Here is a 23,593-nt window from a genome sequence, read left to right as displayed (position 1 = left end):
GCCCAGGCCGAAAACCGACTTCTGCGCATGGGCCACGAAGTTTCAATCGCACTGTACGTGCGCGCCCGCACGTGGTATTTTGTGGAAGAGCCACACTCAAGGGGCCAAAGAGCCGCATGTGGCTCGCGAGCCACGGTTTGCTGAGCACTGATCTAAGCCCATATTATCTCTGGGCTACGGCAAAGCTTCTCACTGGCCTCCCGGCCGCCATCCTGCCCCTCTGCGCAGACAGAAGCTTTCTAAGATACAAACACAGTGGGGTCTAGACTTACGAGTGTCCCGACTAACAAGTTTTTTGAGATACCAGCTGTCTCTCGCCTGATTTTTTGCATTGAGTTGACAGAGTAATTTGAGTTAACGAGCTCCTTAACGAGCTCGGTCTCGGAACGAATTAAACTCGTAAGTCAAGGCCCCACTGTATTATCTCACCAGTCACCTACTTAAATTCCTGACTTAACCAGAATCAACCCAACCCTTCCATACAGATTACAACTTTTGCAACTTAATCTTCTTCCTCTGTACCCTAAACTCACTAAGCTCCAGCCACACTGGCCTCCTTCCTGTCTCAGATACACCAAGCTCCTTGCTGCCTCAGGAGCTCTGCACGTGTCATACCTTCTCCCAAACCTTCACATAGCTACCTCCTTTTCAACATTCAAGTTTGAAGTACATGTTACCTTTTCAAAAAAAAAAATCCTTCCAGACCAAACTGGCTAAAACAGTGCTCCCCTTCCCACCATCACTTTCTGTCACATTTGTCTAATTTATCTTCTTTCTGGCATCTCTCACCTCCTGAAATACAGTATCTATCTCTCTGCTTCCTTGGCCATCTGTCCCACCATCTACTTCCCACCACGTCTGTTTTGGAGGTGTGGGATCTCTCTGCCCCATTCTCATCCTTTCCCCAGTGCTGGGAACAGTGCCTGGCATATAGCAGGTGCTCAGTGACTTGACTGATTAAGTGACCTGAGAGGTAGAAATATGTAGACAAAGGAAAGGAAAAAAGAATGGGAATCAAAAGAGGGGAAGGGAAGGAGACAGGAAATGGTGGACAGGGACCAGGCTGAGAGGAGAAACAGCCCATATATAGCAGGACAGAGAGAAAAGATGAGCAGAGCAATGGGTTGTACCTTGGCACCACAAGGGAGATCCTCTGAGCCCAGGCCTGGCCCCTCTGCCGAGGCCCTGCCGCCTGTGCCTACACATTACTATGGGTATGGTGTTGGTCTTGTGGCCCTGGGCAACAAGTGGCTAGACAGGCTCATGACCACTGGCACTTAATTCTGCCTCCAACCCAGGTGAAAGTCTGAAGGCAAGCTTGCTGAAAAAAAGAAAAAAGCTAGTCTGTTAAGAGCTGAGTGTGTGCTGGGCCTCACCTGCTTACCCCACTGACATTCTAGGGGAGCTTGAAGCAAGCCTCGGTCTCTGCTTCCTTCCACATTCCCAGGGCCCCGGAATCGTACTGGAAGCATTGAGAATAAAACACGATGGCAGTGAGGGCATTTACGATGGCTGCTGCTACTAGAACTTGTTCTTGAGTGAGGTCAAAGAAAGGTCCAGAAGTCAAGCTATGAAATCATCCTTACAGCTGTTTTCTCAACATTCTTATAATTTCTTCTGATCAATTGAGGAGTGGAGGCCTTCGACCAGATGAATGTGCATCTTATGCTTTTAAAACAAAAACCTTTTTGCAGGAGTCTTCAGAAGTATTATGTTCCTGGAAGAGCAAAGATGGGACTCCCTCCTAAAGTGACCCCCACTGTGATCTATTGGCCACCCCTGCACTCGGTGGTCACCTCAGCACTGACATCTAACCAGTATTAACCAACTCAACACTGCCACTTCTCAATCTGGTGGGCAAAGGGGCACCAAAAGAGGAAAGAGAAGGATGATAAACATAGGGAGTAGAAGTACAAATGCTCAGCCAAGTGCTCCAAATTTACCCCCACCCCCACCAATTAGCAATTTCTGGGTGCTGTTTTCTCCTTGGATTTCAGTGTCCCGGGGGTGCTGAGATCACAGACACACTGTAAGTCAGCACACTCTGAATGTGTTTATCGCAAACCCATCTCAGACTTGTTTCTGCGCCTCAGTAAACATATTGTCATTGCAGGCATCGAATGACATCAACAGGCTCTCTGCCAATTTACTGTCTGGTTAAAATATCAGGGCTTTGCCTGAACACGGGATGTTGCAGCAAAGTATGTTGCAAAGCCCACCTGGATGAACTCTCAGAGAGAGTTCACAGATTCTCTCTGTTAGTCTTTGCTGTATGTCAACTGTGGGTTTTATTTCCCTACATTTCTTCTTGGGACAACAGAACTCTGGGCTCCTTTGAATAGTATGTGAGATCCTGCAGCACCTAGTTAGCTGAACCTTAAGGAGACACAAACTCTAACCTTGTATGGTCTTAAGCGGGAGAAATGACTTGCAGAACACTGAGCACTGACTGCCCACATAAACATTATTTTGATGGCAGGGAATCAAACTGTGCAGTAGGCCACATGATTTACAAAGGAAAGATCTGCTAATTGAGCAACATTGCTCAGCAGATGGACCACAGCCCAGAGCATAAATATAGCTAGATTCTTAACTCTCAGTCTATGCTCATACCCAGCCACATAGTGGAGTATTCTTTCGATCCTAATACAAAGTCAAAGAGAAGAGACCAATGTTGCAGTTCTCTGAAAAGTAACCTGCTGTGCCAAGTAAGGACCTGACTGGTTGGTTAAATCAAATCTTTGTTTTGCCTTACCCGGCTAGAAAGTCAATGCCAGATCTCGGAAGAGCTCTCCTCTGGATTCCAAGTTGCTAGTGATTCAAGAATTCACTTGGTGCCCTGGCCAGGTGGCTCGATCGGTTGGAGTGTTGTCCCATACACTAAAAGGTGGCAGGTTTGATTCCTGGTCAGGGCACATACCTAGGTTGCAGGTTCGATCCCCAGTCGAGGAACATATACGAGTCAACCGATCAATGTTTCTCTCTCACACAAATGTTTCTCTTTCTCTCTCTTTTCCTCTCTCTCTAAAAGCAATAAACATATCCTTGGGTGAGAATAATAATTAAAAAATAACTCAGTTGGCAATTGGTTTATTGATGTTGATAATCTGTACAAATTCCCCCTTGCTCAAGTTCAAGGGCACATGGCATCAGCATTCCCTTGTTCATTCATCAGCTCAGCTCATTTGTCTTTCCAAAGTGCAGTTGATCTCCCAAAGTCACTGGTTCCTGGTGGATGTCTGTCTCTGGTGTCTCTTCCCCCATTGATGACTTGAGTGTATTCAGCTGATCTCGGTTAGGGGTCCCCTTTCTCCGCCTCTGTTCCCTGGGAATCTTTCTGGAATCTGTGTTATCTCCTTCGAAGAGGGTGATGTTATCAGAGGAAGAGGAACAGGCCCTTGGGGCTGGCACATGTGTCCAGGGCAAGAACTGCTGTCACCTCATGTTCTGGTTCTCTCACCTGAGTCTCACTGCTCCCTTGACCTCCAGTGTCCCATTAGCTGGAACCTTTACATCTCTCTTTGATTCGCTTATGTTTTGGTTTACATCTCACTGTGTCTGTCAATTGTCAGGCACAGCTGCAACAGGGCAATAGCAAGAATAAAATTATTTACACATTTGAAATGCAATGTGGCTTTGTGACAGGACCACAGACCATCATCCATTCCAGACCTTTGGAATAAAGTAGAGCCACAGGGTGTGAGGCTTTGGAGAGAGGTGGTCTGGAAATAGATATTATCTTTCCTGTCCAGGCTGATGGACATAAAGAGACAGGTATTTGGGGCTTTAAAATGAAATGAGTAGACTTATTAGGAGTAAGCAGGGCTCTTTGAAGAAATAGCTCCTTCCAACTTTCAGTGGGAAATACATTAAGAGGAGCTGGGACATCTTATGTGATAATGAAAAGAAGCAGTCAGAGGCTAATTAGTCATGAAAAGGATGCAGGAGCCATCACAAAAGAACTTCCATTGGCCAAGATGGAACGATGGAAGAACAACAAGGATTAGTGAATGCAATTGATTGAAACACCTAAAAGCCCATGAGTTCAGTTTATCATCATCATCATCATCATCATCATCATCACCATCGAGGCAAAAGCAAAGAAACCAACACAAAACAAAACAACAATAACAACAAACTCTTTGGATACCACTGGAATTAAGTAGGGTACCAAATTCTTACTCTGAAAATAAGCACACAAAGGGAAAGAATTAAAGCACCTTTCAGGCTTTTCTATATGAACTATATTTGAAGGTAACCAAATAGCCCTTATTAATGAGGAAAAATCACTTTATTAAGAAATCTAATACATGTGAAAAGGTAATGGATTTTTTAAAACAGCCTTCCACAGCCTCTAATGAAATGATTGATTCAAGCTACAATCATCACTAAGTAATCTGCATGAGGATGGATTGGGGAAGAATTTTACAATAGAAGACTCCCAATGTCACCTCCTGACCCCACTGCTTGATTGAGCATCACACAGATGGACAACATAATGTCTTGCACCTGCTGATGAGATGTGGTAAGAACTGCTCAGCTACCTATGACATCTCCTTGCCAAAACATTTGACTCCAAACCAAATCAAGCCATTAGAAATAACTTGCATAGACAGGAAAGACAGAACCCAAAAGAAGAAAGCATATGACATCAGAAAGAAAGAAGCAGACAAGTCCAGAATGTAGAACATTCCACAGGACAAACGACTCAGTCTCTGTAATCAGTCCCTGGCATTCGGAAGAAGTAGTGGCTTCTCCAATTTAAAAAAAGAATCTATACTAATAAAAGGGTAATATGCTAATTAGGCCAGGTCGACCGGCCAACTTCCGGACATCTGACTTCCTTCCGGACAATGCCATGGTGGTGGGGGCCGAGGCAGAGGCAGTTGGGGGTGAGATCAGACCGGCAGGGGAGGGCAGTTAGGGGCAATCAGGCAGGCAGGCAGAGAGGTTAGGGGTGATCAGGCAGGCAGGCAGGCAGAGAGGTTAGGAGCAATCAGGCAGGCAGGCAGAGGCAGTTAGGGGTGATCAGGCAGGCAGGCAGGTGAGCAGTTAAGAGTCAGCGGTCCCAGATTACGAGAGGGATGTCCACAGGGATTGGGCCTAAACCGGCAGTCAGACATTTCCCAAAGGGTCCCCGATTGGAGATGGTGCAGGCTGGGCTGAGGGAAACCCCCCTCCCCCGCCGTGCACGAATTTCATGCACTGGGCCACTAGTTAAGAGATATAAACAACCAAAGCAATGAATAGACCTTATTTGGATCCTACCTAAAACAAACCAACTTCAAAAATAAATTTTTAGACAGTTGAGCAAATTTAATCATAGATTGGGTATGAGTTGACTCCAATGAATTACTGTGTGTGATAATGGCACTGTAGACATATAAGAAAATATCCATATTTTTAAGAGATACATACATCAGTATGCAGTGTTGAAATGATACCAAGTCTTCAAATAAAGGGGTTCATTGCACTATCACCTCTGCTTTTGAGTGTGTTGGACATTTTCATTTTGTAAAATCTTTAAAAATTAGGAGGACAAGGTGAATCTTTTAAAAAGTAAAAATGATAGTGAGTGCTAATTAATAGCATACGTAGCTTTGCATTTTGCTTTAAATGTTAAATTAGAAGTTGTCAGCATCAAGTTCTCAGCATTTGTTTATGCATTCTTATAGGGGAAAACATCCAGTAATAAAAATTAGAATTGTAGAATATCACTAAGCATACTATACACTGAACAGGTTTATAGAGCTATTTTTAAAAATTATTTTATAGGCATCAGTAACTGTTTAAAAAAATTCTTCCCAAACCACACAGATGCTGGGGCAGGGCAGGGAACTAAGAAGGCCTGAGAACCATGTATAGAGACTGGAGTCCTCTGGGAAAGACTCACCTCTCACTCTCCTGCTGAGCTGCAGAAATTGTCTGGAGGAGTTCTGGGAGGAGCTTGGTGTGTGCTTCTGGATGTTGCTGGGTGCCACTCAGCATTACTCTCCAATATCTGCTTCCCCTAATTCTGGGCACTGGTGGAGGGTGTATATATGTGTTTATTTCCCCTATCCCTTGCATTTTCACTTGGCTGTCTGACTCTTTTGACTCATGAAAAATGAGCAAGAATGATATGTGTCACTTCTGGGTGGGAGCATTTAAGAGGCAATGTCTGGTTCTCCACCTGCCCTTCCCTGATGCAACCACAGCCACCAGAGAGACCCTGCCCGCCCACCAGTATGTGCCAGACACCACCTATGAGGTTGAAAGCTCCCTCCCCCTCTCTCCATTTCTTTTCATCTCTCTCTCATAAGCCACTGACGTTAGGAGGGTGTTGTTACTGCAGCATAACCTACATGATACTTTCTAATACTGATTGCAAGTGGAGTGAGCAATGTGTGTTTATTTTTAATTTCTTAGTTTGTTTTACTTTGTATTTCGTGTATTTCTACTACAATAATATTACCAGTTAATGAGAGTTTACTATAATAAGCACTTTACACATATAACCCTATTCACGGATCACCACAAGCTATGTGTAAGATTTTATTATCTTCCTTTTATATCTGAGACAAAAAGGGGCTCACAGAGGTTAGGTAGCTTGCCCAGGATCACACAGCTGGTATAAGGCAGAGCCAGGACCAGAACCCAGACAGCTGGATTGCAGAAAACAACTCTTACTTATTAAACTACTAGAGGCCTGGTGCATGAAAATTCATGCACTGGAGGAGGGCCCTCAGCCCGGCCTGCCCCCTCTCCCAGTCTCAGGGGTGGAAGGCAACCCGGCGATCAGGGGAAGGCGACGCCCCCATCACCCCTCTGCTGCTGCCACTGCCAGCAGCACAAGCCTCGCTGGCCCTGGTTACCTGAGCCTCGGGCCGGCCCTGGGCAGCTGGGCAGCCGCCATCCAAGGCTTGCCTGCACCTCAGGCAGGCCCTGGGTGTCAGGGGGGCTGAGGGGACTGGGGGACTCCAGAGGCAGGCATGCGGAGTGGCTGGGCCCACCTGGGGGCAGGCCCGGCCTTGCCACGCACCTGCGGCCCTGGCGGGGCTGAGGGGACTGGGCACCACCATCTTGTGGCTGTGGGCGCCACCATCTTTGAGGCCGTGGCAGTTAATTAGCATATTCCCACCTTATTGGCTGTGGGCACCACCATCTTTGGCGACGGCATGAGGGTCAATTAGCATATTCCCTCTTTATTAGATAGGATTCTCTCTTTTTACTCTACGAAAGTCCCTTCCTACATTCGCAGGGGTTCTCTTCCTGCTTTAATCAGTTTATTAAATATTGTTTCAAAATAAACTTTGTTTCAGAGAGCAATCTAGAGCAACAGTAATTTTGAGGCTGTCTTTGAGGTTTCAATTAGAGTCCTTGATTCGGGCTATGTTGCATTGTTTGCTTCTCTGTTGCACCTATGACAATAGTTTTTTTTTTTCCAGGAACAAAAACCAAAAACTCACAAATGGCTCTGTTTATTAGAGCAAATTTTGCCTTGCAGATCACTTCTAACTGGATAAATAATCACAGTGAAGCATTTGAAAGTTTTTCAGTTTCTGTTTGAGGCTGACTGCGTTGGCAGCTCTCATCTGGTGCCTGCTCGGTGAGGGGGGGAGTTGACCTCAACTGGAGGCCCAGCCACAAGCACCTTTCTGTTTTCATCTTGGAGCTTTCTCCCGAACATACTATGTGTCAGACTCTTTTCTAAGCGATTCACATGTATTTATCCTATGAGGCAGATACTGTCATTACTCCTTATTTCACAGATAGGGAAACGAGGCTCAAAACAGTTAAGTAACTTCCCGAAGATTTCATAGCTCTTCACCACAGCAGCCCCCTGCTTGTCCCTGGCCATGTTTCTAGGAAATGCCAGTGGAGGCTGCCTGGAATAAGGCAGTGGGGCCACACCTCCCTTAAGGGGCCCCTCATCCTCTTCCTTTCTGTGTCTCTCACTGGGTTTTCTCCCCTGGGGCTGCATGTGGGACTCCTGCAGGAGTTTTGTGGCATGTCTCAAAGGGGATGTGGGCAAAAAGTGGGAATGATAAACTGGGTCATCCCCACGGAGACCCCACAGGGAGGCATTCCCTTGTGGACCGGTACCAGTGAACCTAGCAAACTCCTGCCCTTTCTGACCGTTTCTGAGAGGCCCCAACATCCTTTTGGCATTCTGCTTAATTTAGAGTCAGAATTGAGAAGACCATAGGATAAGAGTAAAAACAGCTTTCTCTGAGTATCATAGTAAGGCAAGGCTTTCCTAAGGGTGTCCAAGACCCCAGGCAATTTACGGAAAGTGATATTTTTTCTCAGCCCTCATATATTGGTGTACTGCTAAACTCTGATGAAACTTAGTATCAAGGGCAGTCTTGAAAAAATGCAGGTTACTAACGGTCAGCCTTGGGATGGGGTGGTGTGTACTGTGAAGTGCCTTCTAGATTCTCCTTCAAAGAAAGGCCTGTTACTCTCCTGCTGGGAGTGCCTGTGGCCAAGCATAGCCTTCAGCCCTTTTAGGGATTGCCTCAGCTGCAGAGAGTGGCGTTACCCCAAATCACACCCTTTCCAGCGGCTGACCCACGTGGGGTACACAGGCCTGACCATCTTGGTCCAACACTGGAGAACCACTGTGGCTCCCCATGGGGGAGACAAGGCTGTCAGCAAATGTCACTGCAGCTTGACTCCCCTATCTGCCCACCTCTGTTCCCGCCCTGACTTCCACAGGGTTGATCTCAAGGGGCTCCCACAAACATTCTACACACTGAACTCCGTCTCAGAGTCCACTTCCCCGGGGCTGATGCATTGGGCTAGTCCCATCCTGAGGTGGGAATAATATGTGAAGTAAGTAGAAGCCAAGGTTGTATTACTACAGGGACATCAGCTGGGCCCTGGCAGGGGGGCCACACTTGCCAGAAGAAAGGCTGCCCTTTCCAATTGCACAGCAGGGCTATATGGACTCACACAGTCCTGGTGGTGGCCTTACATTTTTGCTTTGGATGAAGTGGTGAGAGGTTTAAAAAGGGGGAGAGGCTTACAAAGTTCCCTGAGTCCCAGCATCTGTTCTGGCTCCAGCTCTGGCAGCCCAGCTGTTTTAGTTACAGTCTAGTTGTTCTTGCTTCGGTGGGTCCCTGGTCCCTGGTGGACTGTAAACTCATTCTGCTCTGAGTCATGGAATTTACTAATGCTGCAATAAAGACCTTTGAGGAAGGCATTATATCTACCTGCTTCTTTCTTTGAATTCAAAAAAATATTGACTTGTACCCATGCAGTTATTCTAGGCACCAACCAGAGACCTTAGTATCAGCCATTACCTGTGAGGACAGAAGATGTCTGAGGCACAGACCATAGCCTGAGCCAAAATCACAAGGTTCTTTATATAATTACATATGGGGAGCTCACCTCTGTTTCTATTATTAAGCGGTTTTTCTGTGAGACACAAACCACTGGTCACAGGTAATCAAGAAGAAATGTGTTTCCTTTGCTAACAACAGCAGCCCAGGCCCTTGTAATCATTACTCCTAGTCAAGAATTATCCCCTGATAATCTCTCCAGACAGGCCCCAGGAAGCAGTTGGCTGAAGAGAAACTCTGACTGTCTGAATCTGGGTTTCAATATGTCCAGGTGATGCATATAAATAGACAAGTTCTGAAGCACACCTTCTCCTCCCTCTAAAAAATCCTCCTCGGTCACTCAATTTGCTTCCCTGTGGATGCTGTTCCCTTCCATTTCTTTCTCTTTCTCTTCTTTCTCTATTTCTTCTGTCTTCTTTCCCTGTTCTACCCAAGGAAGACTGGTCAAAGATTTGTTTACTTATTTATGCACAGTCTTGTTCTAGAAAGACTTCTTTAAAAAAGAGTATAAAACACAACAAGATTATCTAAGTGTAAAGTGGGCCAAGGAGAAGGCAGAACAAGGGCTATGAAAACATAGAGCCCAGGAATAAGACAAAGAGAGACTTCTAATGCCAAGCCAAGCTCCTGTGCTCTGTGCTCCACATTCTAAAGGCGTTTTATAGTTGATTATGCTGCTTCCCATGATTGGCTCTTCCCTCTCTGACTGTGTCATTATCCAACGTCATGGTCATAAATACCACTTATACACTGATGACACTATAGCAGAGAGTGTACCCATTATCTAGAACCCTAGTGATAGATGTTGTTAAATGTGACAATGCACCTATGAAAAGATTACATTTCATACAACCAGCTACAGCCATATAATTAAGTTCTGAACAATGAGATGCAAGGGTGGGTGTAAGGAAGGTATCTCCAAGGAAGCTGACTCAGCAGGAGATGCAGCTGCCCCACTCTTCCTACACCTGGAATTAATGGCGAGAGCTCCTTGAGGATGCCCCCACATGCTGAGGGTGACAAATCAGAAAGACGGGTGCCTGGTTTTTTATGACACTGTGATGCCCTTATAGCAACTCTGACTTGCCAATCTCCAGATTACTGCTAATTGGGAGAGATATAGCCCTGGTCTTTGTTTGGGTACTGATATTTGGGATTGCCTGTTATATGCAGCTATGCCTAACTTGAAATCTTTGTCTCTAGCTCTAATCTTTTCAGGTACATATTTAACATCTTTACTTGAATGTTGACTAGGCATCTTAAATTAAACAAAACCCAAATAGAGCTTTTGATATTGTTTTTTCTCCTTTTTCTTAAACTCAGTCCCTCCAGAATCTTCCTGATCTTAAGTACCACCACGTGGCCAGTTCCTCAGAACAAAAACCAAGGAGTCATCCTTGACTTCTTTTTTTAAATATTTTTATTGATTTTTAGAGAGACAGGAAGGGAGAGAGAGAGAGAGAGAGAGAGAGAGATAAAACATTGATCGGCTGACACCGGCAACCTTTCGGTGCACAGGTTGACATCAAACCATCGGAGCCACACCAGCCAGAGGATCATTAACTTTATTTTACTTCACTTTGCTCCATCAATAAATCCTATGGGATCTACCTCCAAAATATATCTTCTGCCCATATACTTCTCACCACCTCCCAGTTCTCACCATTGTAGCAAATATTCCTTATTTGACCAGTTCCCATTGATAAACATGTAGGTTATTTCCTTTGTTTTTTAATTACAGATAATACTGCAATACATCCTTTTACAAGTACTTGGTACATATTTGTGAATACATATGTAGACTAAATCCCTTGGAGTTGAATTGCTGGACTGAGGCTATATACATTTTACATTTTGACATGTATTACTGAATTGTCCATTTTCCACATGAAAGGACTTTCCATGCAGGAAGCTGTACACCTCCCAACTGGCCGATGCCGTCCAGAGGGTCCTTAACACCACACTTCCTATGTCTGGTGTGTGGCGCTTCTCATCTCTGCCTTATCTTACCTGGAGCAGGTATCTTACCTTTTTTCCACATTTGTACATTGCCCATTTCTAACCCCCTCAACCCTTCCATTGTAATGAAAGGTTTAAATTTGCACCATTCATGTGTAATATGAAAATTCTTTATCTACCTTATGCCTATTTCCACATTTCTATCATTCCCTTTTGACTTTATGATTTATTTATTCAGTCTGTTTCCTATGACTTCTAAGACTCAGAGAATCCTTTGGGGGGAGGGGACGTGATTTATCCTTTTTGGGGAACGAGGGAGATCATTTGAGTGAGGGTTCCAAAAAAACCCTATAAAAGTTATTTTTTAACTCAGGTGTTCTCCCATTACTGGCCTCACTTCTGTGCTATTTACTCTTCATTTCCTGCCATTGAACACAGTGCACATGCTTGTAAAGTAGGTTTATTATTTAGCATCTTCTTCCACAAAGAATGCTTTCTAGGGTTGTAATTTCCTAAACCAACAATTTCCTTTAGAGTCACGGTGAACAAGTGGACTTCGGTTGTGAACCATTGCTCCTAAATGGGCATTGGGGAACCTGGACTGCGGGCCTCTCAGACAATGTCTGGGATCTCCTCACGGCCCTTAAGAGGCGTCAGTTTCCTCATCTGAAAAATTAGGGCCAGACCATCGACCCCTGCCAGGACTGAAACTATGTGATTTTTATAGATTTTTCCAGATGAACTCTATTTGCCAGTAATGTGCGTGACTATTCTTTCTCAAAAAAATGTCCTTCTTTCCAGAAAGACATACAGAAACAATTAAGAAAATGTTTAAAACACACATTAGATTTGCTCATTTATTCCACTCAAGGGCTGTGCCTTTGAAGTAAATAAAGAGCCATAAGGGTAGTTTCTACCCAAAAACAACCGCAACAACATACTCCCACTCCAATTTTAAGGACACCTTTGAGAGTGAAGTGTTTCTAGGGAGTTATAAGATCAAGGTGGGGGGGGGGGGTCTAAAATAAATTTTACTATGGAGCCGTATAAATGGCATTAAGTGGGAAATAAGAATTGCTAAAAAAAAATGTAAATCCTTAAAAAAAGTAACAAGGGAATCTGTCATTGTTTAAACATGTCCCTGTGGTTTAGTAATACTTTCCAAGATTTATACCTGTCAACTGAAAATGACTTTCTCAGGGTCAGAAGTCTCATTACCTTGCAGTCTGTAGAACTATAAAGCTATTGCCATATAATAGGACAAAGAGAAAACAAAGAAATAACAAAGAAAAAAAAGCTTGTTTTAATGGGCTATTGGGAGCATTTTCTTTCTTGGAGTTTAGTGTAAAGGTTAGTCAATGGCATTGATGCATTAAGTAGTTTTGGTTTAATATAAATAGTTCAACTTCAAGAAAAAAAATTTGGAGACAGATTTCTCATTGAACAAAATATTAATGAATCTTATATTATTATCAAGTGTCTTTTCCTAATTTGAAAGCTATGCTCCCTGTTTGACATTTTAGTTGTTCTCTGTTCCTGAGATAATTGATTTGTATCTCACCATCTGCCATTTTCAGCCCCACTGGTTATTTCTGTGCATAATATCCAAAAAAGATGTTTCTTCTGATAACTGGATCAGGATTTCCTTTTTACTCATTTCATGTCAAAGCTTTTCTAGGAAGTATTTGTTGATTTATCCAATTACCAAACAAATACTTACTTAGCACCAACAATGCTGCCAGCCCTGGGACATCTACACTAGGGGAGGAGTCATTCTTGTCTTCCAAGGATTTAGGATCTAAATTTTGTCTTGGGAAGACATACAAATCCAAGTTACCTAGCAATAAATTTATCCCAACAAATATTTATTGAAAGCCCACTATGTGCTGGGCACTGGGAACACAATAATAAATAAGATACCATAATACTTCCAATTTAATGAGGAAACAGACAGGTGTGAGCAGGCAGTTCTGCTGCAATGTGCTCAAACCTAGAATAGAGAGACGTGCAAACAGAATGTGGAGGAACCTAGGAGGGAGTGCCTCCTTCTGCCTGGAAGAGTCAGAAGTGTCTACCTAGAGCGTTCACCCTGGGCAAGACCTGAAATCTGATCAGGACTTTTGCCAGATGACAGGGACGTGAGCTGGTTACTGGGCTAAAGAAACAGCGAGGGAGGAATCATGGTCCACTCAGAGAAGGCAAATGACTCCTCATGTCTGGAGCCTCAGTGCAGTAAATAGGGGAGCACGGTGGACAGGGACAGTTCTTGGAGGGATGATTTTATCTTGTAGTTGAGGGGATGTGGAGCTATTGAAGAGTTTAAGCAAAGGAGTAATATGACAAGAGAATAAAAAGGGATGTGACCAAGTAGCGTGTAAGAGGTGGTGCCAGAGCAGCACTGACAGCATTTGCCTGTTAGGTTTCAAGTCTCAGCCCCACAGCTTACTAGTCATAAGGCCTAACTCAAGTAACCCAAGCTTTTTATGCCTTGGTTTCCTCATTTGTGAAAATAAAGATGAAAGTTATGGAGAGGACCAGCCAGTGTGGCTCAGTGGATTGAGCATCGTCCCATGCATCAAGAGGTTTCCAGTTCCATTCCAGGTCAGGGCTCATGCCCAGGTTGCAGGCTTGATCCCCAGTGTGGGGCATGAGGGGGCAACTGATCAATGACTCTTTTTATCAATGTTTCTATCTCTCTCTCTCCCTTTCTCTCTCTCTAAAAATAATCAATAAAAAATAATTTTTTTAAAAAAGAAGTTATGGAGAGGATACTCGAGTTATGCAAGTACTTAGAAAGGAGCCCAGAACAGTAAGTGTTCATTAGGTTTTACTTACTGTATGTAGTAGCATAATCATCATAATTTTAGTAGTGATGTCACTTCAGTTTTGTTACAAAGCAAGTGGGATTTGAGCTGGAGTTCCCACCAGGAAAGAAGGGCATGTTTTTCTACCCGGGTTTTGATGCAATAGTCAAAGCCAGAGCAAAAGGAAAGTCTTGGCCTCTGACAGCATCCATTGGGTTCTTTGAACCCCTATTTCTCCCCATGTCACAGCAGTGGAACATAGTCCTTGAGCAGAGTTCCGGGGGGGATAGCACCTTTATTTTGCCTTTGCTGGGTCTTCACCATGAAGTGTGGATCCAGGAAGGACCCTATAGATTACTCACTCATTTTACAGGTAGGAAAACTGAGTCATAGTCCTCAAAGGCTTCTTCTGTGGTCACACCACCAGTTAATCTCAATACTGCAAGTGCCTCTCATCAGGGGTCCTGATGCCCAGGTCAGTTTCCTTCATACCACTCCATGCCATCTGCACCACAGACACTTTCTAGTCTTGGTTAGAGAGAGTTTTACTGTTTCCTTCTGGCACATCTCCAAACTGGCCTAGTGAATGAATATTTGTTTCATAACTCATAATTAGAAAAAGACTCTCTTAGGCCAAAGTCCTCCAAACACACTCCTCTCTCTCTTTTTAGAACCATTTTATTTATAGTGATGACATTCAATATTATATTAGTTTCAGGTGTGCAACATAGTGATTAGACATTTATATAACTTATGAAGTGATTCCCCCTATAAGTCTTGCACCTACCTGACACCCTACATAGTTATTACAATATTATTGACTATATTCCCTATGCTGTACTTTACATCCCTGTGACTATTCTGTAACTACTAATTTGTACTTCTTAATCCCTTCACCTTTTACACCTAGCCCCTCTTTCTTCTGGTCACCCTCAATTTGTTCTCTATATCTGTAAGTTTGTTTTTGATTTGTTCTTTTGTTTTTTAGATTCCACATATAATTAAAATCATATGGTATTTGTCTTTCTCCATCTGACTTATTTCACTTAGCATACAGCCTTTAGGTTCATTCATATTGTGGCAGATGATAAGTTTTCATTCTTATGATGGCTGAGTAATATTCCATTGTATATATGTACTACTTTTTTATCCATTCACCTTTTGATTGGAGCATTTAACCCATCAGCATTTCAAGTAATTATTGATAGGTATGTAGTTATTGCCATTTTATTGTTTTCTGATTGTTTTCATGGTTCTCTGTTCCTTTCCTACTCTCTTGCTCTCTTGTCTTGTATGCTGATGACTTTCTGTAGTGTTGTGTTTGGATTCCTTTCTCTCTTTTTCTTGTATACCTCTTGTAGATTTTTGTTTTGTGGTTACCATGTGCTTCATATATACCAAGCTATGTTTATGGCAGTCTATTTTAAGCTAATGGTTACCTAAGTTCTAACGCATTCTAAAATCACTACCATTTTTACTCACACCCTTCACATTTATGTTTTTGTCATTATTTTTTACTTCTTTAGTGCATGTGTTTGTGTGTATCCCTTACTTTACTGTTGTAATTACACATGATCATCCTACTTTTGCCTCTTAACCTTTGTATTAGCTTTAGTATTGGTTGATCCACTGTTCTGATTATGTGTTTGCAGTGAGAATTTTTTTCTTTGCAATATTTTCTTATTCATATTTTAGATTATTTCTTCTTCTCCTCCTTCTTGAAAAAGTCCCTTTGACATTTCTTGTAATACTAGTTTGGTAGTGATAAATTCCTTCAGCTTCCTCTTGTCCATGAGACACCTGTCTTTTTAAGGAGGAAAAATTTGTCCGTTGCCCAAAGAGTCTCTGAATCCTAGGAGTCATTCTCAAATCTTCCAATAACCCCTTTGGAAGACTTTCCCTACTGCCTTCCCCAGGGCTGATCACTTTGATTTTTCTCTTTCTGTCCCAACCACTTCTTACCTCCATGGCTTCCTGTGAACAGCCCCTGGTTTTCACACATATCAGCCGCAGTGGCTTTTTCCTTCTCTTTCTCCTCCAGGAAGATTGTTGATGATAACACTCCAGGTTTAATTGCTGAGCTGAGTTCTGTTTGTACTGGAGTGCATTCCATTCTCAACTTAGTTTGGGACAAACCAAAAAGGCAATGCACCTCAAACATAATAAAATGCATTTCTCAGGAGAAAAGAAACTTAGTTCCAGGCCTCTGGCCAAATTAAATTCATTCTTTGCTGCCACCACCTCCAGATTATGCCTCACTCATTAACTATATCTTATCTTCAGCTTTAAAATGGTAAAAATTTGGCAAAGTTGGAAACCATGCCTATTTAGACTGCATTGTTGGTAACTTTCAAGTTCCCCATATTTGGTTGGGAATAATGCAAACCAGGATCATTACCAAGAGCAGAGCTTCTTCTATAAAATATAAGATAAACGATTAAGTGATAGATAAACATCATTATCACTAAACATATAAATAGATATTTGCCTTGCTGTCTGGCATTCCATGCACAGAGAAATTGAATTGCATTATGTAGCTAATTTTGTCTGGGAGTGTGGACAGCCTTATTAGGAGATGGTAGTGCTTTGTTATGAAGGGCAATTCCAAAGGAATAGGGATCTCTCAATTCTAGCAGTTCAGTGTGAGAGCACTTTGTGGTTCCTGAACTAGGCCCTGGTTTGAAATAACTAGTAAATTCTATATGAGGTGTTTTCCACAGTCATGAATTGTTTTCACATTCACCTGCTCAATTTCAGTGCTTAGCCCATCCTTTGAAGGCAGTACATTAACCCTAAAGCAGCATCATGCCACCTCTGAGAAAGATACTTAGCAAAAAAAGATGTTTTTCAAGGGTAGTTGGGGCCAGAGGGAGGAGGGGGACTACAAAAATTATTTTTTAGCTCTCTAATATGTAAGGCATATCTAACATATATAATACTTTTGAAACAATCACTAACTTACAGAAAAGTTACTAGTACAAATAACTTTTTTTCCTTTAGACTATTTGAGAGTAAGTTCCTAATCAGATGCCCTGTCCCTCCTGAATAAGGGCAAGGACATTCTCCTTCATAACCACCATACAACCATCCAAAGCAGGAAATTAACAGTGATTAATTTCTACCACCTAATCTTCAGACCCATTAAAATTTTACCAATTTTTTTTATAGCAAAAAGAGTCCGTTCAGAATCACACATTGTTATCATGTCTCTTTAGTCTCCTTCAGTCTAGAACAGCCCTCAATCTTTCTTTGACTTTAATGACTTTGACACTTTGAAGATGACAGGCCAGGTATTTTATAGAATGTCCCTCAGTCTGGGTTTGTCTGATAGTCCCTCATGATTACATTCAGTTCTGTATATCTGGCAAGAATACTAGAGAAGTGATGCTATGTTCTTCTCATTGTGTCCTGTCCACGGTCCTTGATTTCCAGTTGTCCCGTGATGGGGGTTCTCCTTTGATCACTTGATGGAGGCAATGCCTGTAGGCTTTTCCCCCTTTTGTAATCAGTAAACATTTTAAGGGGAGTGACTTTAAGAACATACTGCTTTTCTATTTAACAAAGAGTCAGCATTTTAACTTGGTCAAGACTTTAGAGACATAAGTTCCAGATCCGGTAGAAACAAAGAAAAACATCTTTGTTTTTCTTTGTTCTATTGGAACAAAGTTCCATTGGAGAAGACCCTGGAATGGGGATATGAGTGGTGTTTCAGCAGGAAACTTAAATTAAAAAATCTCTTGAGGTACGTAGCGCAGAGAGTTTTGTAGGGAGATGGAATCATTGGAAAACCTCTTTGTCACATTGCCATTAAGTTTACACCTGAACATGTGGTACATGGTGAGAAACTTTCTTTGATAGTGTAGTCTGACTTTTTGCTTAGATGTATCCAGTTCTTAACTCACAACTGCCTTCCAGGAGTTGGGAATTGAACTTGAAGAATTTCAAGAGTATGTCTGAAATCATAATGCTTTTGCATCTTTGTGAAAAACCAGTTGGCCATATTTGTATGAGCATATTTCTGGGTCCTCTATCCTAGTCCAATGATCTATGTGTTTATCTCTCTGCCAACACCAGTGTCCCTATAGTAACTCTTGAAACCAGGTAGTCTGACCTTTCCCACTTTATTACTTTTTTAAAACTATTTTAACTATTTTATTTTCCTTTCCATATAAATTTTAGAATAATCTTGTTTACATCTACAAAAAATCTTGCTGAGATTTTGATAGAAATTGTATTAAGCTGGTAATCAATTGGGAGATAATTAACATTTTTATTCTTAACTTCCCCAACTCCATTAACATTGTCTGTTTCTCCATTTAATTAGATCTTTGATTTGTTTCATCAACATGTTGTAATTTTTAGCATACAAAATTTGTACATGTTTTATTATATTTATACCTAAGTATTTTGTGTTTTGAGCAATTATAAATTATGTATTTTTTTAAAATCCTCACCCAAGGATATGTTTTATTTATTTGAGAGAGAGAGAGAGAGAGAGAGAGAGAGAGAGAGAGAAAGAGAGAGAGAGAGAGAGAGAGACAGAGAGAGAGAGAGAAACATTGATAGATTGCCTCTGGTACATGCCCCAATGGGGGATCGAACCCGCAACCTTTTGGTGTGTGGGATGACGCTCCAACTAATTGAGCCACCTGGCCAAGGCTGATGTCATATTTTTATATCGGTCGGTGTTCGTGTATGCATTGGTAGTATATTGAAATACTGTACAATTTTTTATATTTATTTCATATGTTATAGTCTTGCTCAACTCACTTATTAGTTCCAGGAGTCTGCATATAGATTATTTAGGATTCTATGTAGATAATCATGTCATCTAAAACAGGGACAGGTTTTTTTTATCTATAAAAGTTATATTTTCTTTTCTTATTGCACGAACTTCCAATAATATATGGAATAAAATTGCACATTCTTGCCTTATTCTCAGTCTTGGGGGCAAATATTCAGTCTTTCATCACTAATATAATGGTATCTGTAGGTTTTTTTTGTTGTTGTTGTTAATATATTCTATTCAGTTGAGAAAATTCTCCTCTATTTCTATTTTTCTGATAATTTTATCATGAATGGATGTTGAATTTTGCCAAATATGTGTCCTGTACCAATTGATATGATCATATGATTTTTATTCTTTAGCCTGTAGTTATGGTAGATTATACTAATTTTTGAGTGTTGAATCAGCCTTCAAGTATATGTTCAGCCTTACCCTCTTTCTCCACTGCTTGCAGGGTTCCAATGACATAAATCCAAAATCTTTTGTTATTATCTCATAGGCCCCTAAGGTTCTACTTATTTTTTCTGTCTATTTTTTCTCTATTGTTCAGATTATGTAGTTTCTATTGTTCAATTTTCAAGTTCACTGATTATTTTCTATTCCCCCTCCATCCTGCTCTTTATCTCACTCATTGAATTCTTTTATTTTGATTATTGAATTTTCAGTTCTAAATTTTACATTTAGTTTTCCTCTATATGTCCTATTTCTTTGCCAAGATTTAATATTTCCTGGCTAGACTTTCTATTTTTTTTATTTGCTTCAAATGTGTTTACAATTACTCATTGAAATATTTTTTATGATGGCTGCTTTAAAATTGTTGTCAAATAATTTTAACATCTCTGTCATCTTGGTGATGGTATTTATTGATTTTTTTCATTCAGTTTGTAATGTTTCTGGTTCATATATAAGTAATTTTCTACTAAAATCTAGTTTGGGGGCATATTATGCTATGAATCTCTGAATCTAATTTAACCCCTCTATTCATATCCTTTCTGTAGGGGAAGGGGTGGATGCTGCCCCATTATTGCCAGATGGGAGCAGAAATTGAAGTCCCACATTACACCTCCATTGACACCTCCCTGGCTGGAAGTGAGGCAGGATAGAAAGAAGTTAGGGAAAACAAATGGAATGAGGAAGTAGGAGTAGACATCTTAGGCCAATAAGCCACCAGGTCATCTAATCAGAGCTTCCACCTCCACATGATCAAAGGGAAAATAGCTTATGGCAGAAAACTTTTGCTGTGGTCATAGAAGTCAACAAAAACAAAGACTAGCTAAAACCAGATCATTCCAGGATGGAGGAAAAATTGACCAGAGAGAGACTGACCCCAAAAGTCATTATAATGAACACTGATACCACAAGTAGAAGGTGGGCTGAGGGTGACCAATGCCATTGTTACAGAATTTACCAGGCAACCGAAAAATACACAGGAGTACCCAAAGATACAGGAAAAACCCTTTTATTTCCAGATGTACTAGTACCATGACTCAGGGGAGCCTGTTTCCAAATCCTGAGCCAACCAATATGGAGGAAGCTTTCTCTTTATGCCCTTTGGTTTCTTTGTCCCCCAAATAAGGATCAAACTTCCGGACCTTTTGTGGGCTTTGCAAAAAGCCCCGTGTTTTGGGATGGGAGATGTGAGACTACAGTAAAAGGCCTGGCCTGGCACCAGCGCTGATAACCCCCTCCTGGGGTTGTGTATGGTACATGGTTTATGGCCTCTGTAAAATGTGAGTATTTAGATAAATAGATCTTGCAAGACCAGATAATTAAGGAAGGGGTAGTGACTAGACTATAGGCTAACAGGAATGTGCATTAGGAATACTAATTAACTAGGTACAGAGTCTCCCCCACAAAAATGTCTTATCTTCCTCATCACCATGACAATTCCAGAATGGAACATATTAGGAACAAGACCCGCCACCTCCCCAACCCGAAGGAGAGGTCACAATTTGGCACCACAAAGTTCAGAAACATCTATCCTTGGAAACACATAAAATTTTAGGAACTGACTGTCCACAGGTCCCAACTCACTCACACGTTTGCCTGCATCCATTTGTATGTGTCCTTTTGCATGTTTCACAGAAGCATGTCCTAGCCTCCTTTTCTCCACCTGAATGAAACTCGCTTTAGTTCTCACACCAACTTATTCCTGAATTCTTTCCTGTGAGAGTCAAGAGCCTAAAAGTCCCTGAAACAGAGCAGGTTGGGTGACAGAAGGTATATGAGTCCCTCATTACTCCCTATGTGGCCTCCTCTGACACCATAGGATGGTGGCTTGGTGACCTCTGAGCAGTAATAACAGTCCTTCCCGCCACAGGAGCTTACTAGTACAAAGACCGGGAAAAACTTGGTGGACACCAGGAGTCAGACTGTATAAGGAAGTGAAACTGTCCTAGAGACACCTGATCGCACACTGCATTCCATCTGCATTTCAAGCCCAGCAACTCAGTCCCCAAACCCACTGACAAGAGGTTCCCACCAGTGACTGCATATAAGGATGGAACTCCAGCTCTTGGGGTCTGTCATCATCAACCCAATGTCACCTTGGCTCAGTGCTGTGCAGTCCTTCCCTCTGGATATCCCATCCTCTATCCCCTTTCCTTAAATAAATTCAATGTTTCTTTATCTACTGTCTGAGATGGCTATTTAGCCTGCCTGCGTACCACCATGCTAATCTTTCAGGGACCTTCTTTATTTACACCCATTGGCATTTTCAGATTCCCAGGTTTTTCAGCTCTAAGTCTGGAATACTTAGAAAGCAGCAGAAAACCTTCCAGATTCTACTTTTATTTGTTCGGTATGTCACGTTCAGGGTTTTTAGTTGTACTTCATGGGATTAATCAAGAAAAGAATTGAGACAGAAAAAAGTTAGGTAGATAGACCAGGAACCCAGCTGGGTGGAGTTAGTAAGACACTCTGAATGGGCGGGGAAGAAAGGGTGCGTGCCAGAGGCGTGAACTTTTAAAAGTATGGATATTACTAAGACAGACAGTGTGCAGATAACCAATCAGAAACTAACAGGTATCTATACAAAAAGCACGCCCTTCCTCTTCCTCACCCCCACCCCACCCCAGGCCAGCGCATAATGAATACTTGCCGCCATTGTTGGGCCTCCACACATGGATAATAGGCTTTAATTAGCTTGGATGCTGAACTACTCCTGATTGTAACATGGAGAGGAAGCTCTGGACACTGGGCTGCTCCTGAACCCCAGCTGCACCTTTTCGAGGACTGGCTTCTCCCAATAAACTTCGGTTCCATTAATCGTTTTTGTCCGAGACTTCATTCTTTGTGTTCCTGAGACAAGAACTCAGGCAAAAACTGCCTTATTTTTGGTTTCAAAATGGCTACTCCAACTTCCCTGCAATGTACAATACAATATTTGATACATACAAAAGGATATATCTGAGTACATGTGTGTGTTATAAAGTATAACAACATGAACACTAAATCTTTTAAAATGCTAAATATACAAAGTGAGTTGGACTTTTTTTTCTAGAGAAAAAAATGCAAACCACCCTGCTCAATCCTAAACTCTAACTCCCTTTGGCTGAAGATCTAAAAAACTTAGGCTTTTTTGCACTCTGAAATGTCCTTTGGTTCTGGAGCCTGCTGAGGAAGGAATCTTGGCCCCATGACCTAGTTAGCATGTCTCTGTTGGTTGTTGTTTTTGTTATTTAAAAGCCACCTTTCCTCTGTTCTGAGGTTTCCTGCCTCCCAGCCACAGGTCAACATCAGGAGTGACACAGCCTTCCTGCTGGGAAGACTGTCAAGCTGATGACTCAGGATGACTAAAATTAACACTTCACAGCTAAGGACTCCCCAGTCACAGGCTGCTTCAGTGGGCTCTCCCCTCCATCCCGGGCTTTCTCGCCCGTTGTCTTTCTCCTGGATCCTTTCTCGTTTTCTGTGGTAGCTTGCTGTGTCTATCACTCCATTTTCTGCCTATATTATGAGGTTGTTTTATTCAAAAGAACCAGGGCAGGTATGCAGGGAACAGAATATACTAACAGGGCTGGGAACCCTGATCCCGAGACAGGACCTGGCAATCCATTGAAGCATTACCGGGAGGACACCAGGTTGGCCACCACACCTCTCCTTCCACCCCAGGGGGCGGTTTGGTAGCACATGGATTTTCCCTTCACTCTTCTAGACTCTTTTCCTTTCTCCTGGCAGCACTCACAGAGCTTCAGGAAGTGACAGGGTGCAGGAACTGGATCTCATGCTATTATTGAACAGACGAGAGTCCCTGAGATCTAGAACTATTTCTTCCTTAACAAGCAGTGGGAGCCTCAAAGCTCCCAGCATGCTGGATGGCTCCAGAGAGGTTGAGCAGCATGGGGTGTGTGTTCTGTCTACAATACACTATTTAGGTTGATTCTGGGAAAAGATTTAAACAGCTCTCACAAAGAACAAAAGGTTGCAGCTGCAATATCTTACCTACTGAGAAACAGCTGGCTCTTAACCCTGAGGCTCTGTGACTGCTCCCCACTTCTTCCACATGGTGGAGAGCAATTCCTCTGTGGTCGGAGGAGCCTGGTTCTGGTCCAGTGCCCTTCCTGACAGCCACATTGAGCCCATCATTTTTGTCATTGAGCTTTAGTTTTCTTGTAGATAAAATGGGTAAGGATACTTATTCTACAAATGACTATTTATCAAATGATATAAAGGAATTACTTATAATTTTTGTGGTGTAATAAAGGCATCATGGAAAT

The sequence above is a fragment of the Myotis brandtii genome, unplaced genomic scaffold (genome assembly GCF_000412655.1).
Source record: "Myotis brandtii unplaced genomic scaffold, ASM41265v1 scaffold49, whole genome shotgun sequence".
In the NCBI taxonomy this organism is placed as follows: Eukaryota; Metazoa; Chordata; class Mammalia; order Chiroptera; family Vespertilionidae; genus Myotis; species Myotis brandtii.
Note: the sequence above shows the minus strand (reverse complement) of the source record.